Consider the following 3,478-nt stretch of genomic DNA (forward strand, 5'->3'; position numbering starts at 1 on the left):
GCGTTTTTCAGTAACTTTTCAGGAGATCAAAAAAACTTATTTCTGGTGTCCATTTACAAAATTTTTCAAATGTCATATTTTTGAAATATTTTATGGAAATTATGTTATTGATGTGTGAAGGAATCAAGTTTTTTAACCCACTACGACGTGATAAATATTTGCGCCGTTTTATAGCACATAGCTGCTTTCAAACACGATTCAAATTTGCTTCTGGCGGTAGGGAAAGGTATGAAATTTTTGCCGTATTTCCTCATAATGCTTACGGAGATGACCTCTTAAGCCACTGGGAGGTGCAGATCCATCAATCAAATGTTTATTGGGGTGCCCAGGTTTCTGGGTATTCAACAGAAACTGTTTGTTTAGCATTTTATTTCTCTCCCTAATAGGGAGTTCTCTCGCCTCATTGTGCACGCGGTGTTCTGGGGACATAAGAAGACAGCCAGCGTAGCGGTTCTGAGGGCAGAATTTTGGCAGGCCTGCATTTTCTTCCAGTGAGTAGTGCTACCGGCAAGAGATTTGAAGATTTTATCACGACTCTGGATTTTCGATACAATTGCGGTTGCATGCTCTCCAAAATGTAGAGCCTCATCGAACGTCACACCCAAGATTTTAGGGTGTAAGACAGTCGGTAGCGTGATGCCGATGTCGGGATCAAATAGATTATATTGCACTGAGTGGTGGGTGATAAACGCGAGACCGCCTCCATTTCCGCTCTGGCGATCTCTTCTGTGGACTATATGTCCAGAGCAAGTCTGCAGAGCAGATCTTGCTGTGTGTTTGGTCTCTTGGATCGCTGTAATGCGGATCTTATGCCGTTTCATTACATCAACTATCTCCGTGATCTTCCCAGTTAACCTATTACATTTTAACTGCAGAATTGTAACGGGTAAGTGATATGTGACTACGCCTGAGTTGAGGGAGGCCAAGACGCAATTTCTGTTGTGGCCCTGGCACTGGACGTCCCTGGGTAAGCATTTGGGTACACGGTGTAGTTGGGTTTGCGGCCTGACAGCATGGCGCGATGAAATCTTTCGGGGGTTGATGTCGCTGAGATCAGAACATCTACGAAAGTGGCACCGTCCAAGGCTGGAGCCGCATTGGCCAGATGTCGCAAACATATATATTATGTGCTGGCAATGGTGGCGGCCACCGTGGTGTGATGGTAGCGTGCTCCGCCTACTACACCGGATGCCCTGGGTTCAAACCCCGGGCAAAGCAACATCAAAAATTTTAGAAATAAGGTTTTTCAATGAGAAGAAAATTTTTCTAAGCGGGGTCGCCCCTCGGCAGTGTTTGGCAAGCGCTCCGGGTGTATTTCTGCCATGAAAAGCTCTTAGGCGCAGACTACGGGACGCCCTTGGGCGTAAACAGCAAGGAGCCTTAAAAGATTTATAAAAGATACGAGGGCGTCGGGGTTTGGGGTCTAGGCCAGAACATCCTGCCCGATTCAATCATCCCTTGCACGTGACACACTGACAAGAGTGTGACCGTCCTGAAAAGATTATTTTCCCGCAATTTATCTGGACCGGGGTCAGGTACAGGTCCCGGATTGAATTCGATACCCTCTCGGAGCAGGAGAATATGGCGCAGTCCCGCTGCAAGGACAACAAATTAAAGGGGTTACACTGAAATGACAGCCATTGGTCGGGAAAATCCCGAGTCGCTCCGGTTTATATATTATTTTTACATTGAAATCAAAGCACTTTCGCTAGCGATTAAAAAAATTATAAGCAAGCAAGTACATAACCGTTTTTTAGAGTACTTCTGGTCCTGCGAGCACATAGCTGTTTTCGATCATTTCTAAACCAAAAGAGATATAAAAAAACGGCATATGCAGAAATGTGGGCTCTATATACTGATAATAAAATATGCAATAAAAAATTATTTGAAAAAAAAAACACATAATTGTTTTCGTTAGCGCAGCGACGATATTTTGTCATGATGTCAACCCACATATCCAGTTTCATCATTTTACCGGTTTTTGGTAAAGAAATATCGCATTTTTTCTATTTTTCCAAGTTTCCGATATCGATATTTTCAAAACCAATCTATTGTGGGACCAGATACATACATAAGTTGATATACCAAATTTTGTAAATGTATCTCAATTATCGTCAAATGCATGTCTCAATTAAAATCTTTTTCTATGCTGGTAATTTTAATATAAAGATGTCTTATCCAATCAAAGTAATAATACCCTTGCTTACAACCTGCGTATCAAAATTCTTTAGACCCCGACCCAATTGTTATTTATCTATGCCAATTTTTTAAGAATTATGACGTTTTACCTTAGTTTGGGCTCGACACTCTCTTACAAAAATATACAAAAAGCCAGATTTATAAGAAGATTATGGATAGTGAGGTTGTTTTATTTGAAGCGATGGGAACTCAATTTCTGTATTACTATAGATTGCATAATACTGTAACGAACTTAGTGAAATTCCGCTTATTCTAAATCTTCTGCTAACGTTCGAATCGCTAAACTGTTGAATAAATAACTCCAATATTGAATAATGCAAAAAAATGGTCTTTATTAGACTACTTTGAAAGTGCTTCACAATTAAACTTCACTTCGCTACTGATAGCGTGCTTAAATCAAACTACTCAGCTTGTGCTGCTTTTATACTCTCTGCCCAAATGTCTAGACGTTTCCTTTGCTAGAATTTTCTATTTGGTTACCAGCTATACGCGTGTGTGTATCTGTAGTTTATAGCCTCTCGCATATCCAAATGCGCGTGTATATGTGAGTACTACTTCGACCGATGACTACATCTGTGTGTGAGTTATCTCTTCGTTGCCTTGTATGTATGTGGGTAAATGATGATTAATGTGTTTATGTAGCTTACTTTAATGTTTTTGTTGTTGTGCGTTTACTTAGTAACAGCTTAGAGATGATAATATTCGTCACAATACGAATATACGAACGATGAATAGATGTTTTAATACACAACAAATTAGGTTAAGTGAGGTTGAAATATATATATGGCTTTCCGTCACGGTTATTTCCAGGGATTGCTTATACTCTAACACACTTTAAGATGATGTGCTATGCGAGATTATTGCCTTAGTTGGCTGTTAAAATAAAAGCTAAAAGGCTGCAGTTTAAGCTATTCTCTTCCAGCGTTTTTTTTTTTTTTGTGCATTTGTTACGGCTAATACTTCCGCTTGGAAAAACTACAGTGATCTGGCAACTTTGAGGATCTGTTTATTTCCGAATCAGCTCAATATACAGCAGATCCTAATCCTTCCACTACTTTCGAACCATCTGTGTACATATGCATCGCCTCGTCTGCCATTTAAGCACCCTTGAGCCAACCATCCACCTCTATGCTACCAGTTATACAGATGGAAAGTGCACTGCACATTGTGCAGAATGACATACAGTGCAGCCGCAGGGGCTGCTTTTAGGGTTTCCTGTGCTTAGCATTGATAGCCTGTATACCCCCTGTAATTTTGTGGGGTAGGTTATTTTTATGTG

The sequence above is a fragment of the Eurosta solidaginis genome, chromosome 4 (assembly GCF_040869045.1).
Source record: "Eurosta solidaginis isolate ZX-2024a chromosome 4, ASM4086904v1, whole genome shotgun sequence".
Lineage (NCBI taxonomy): Eukaryota > Metazoa > Arthropoda > Insecta > Diptera > Tephritidae > Eurosta > Eurosta solidaginis.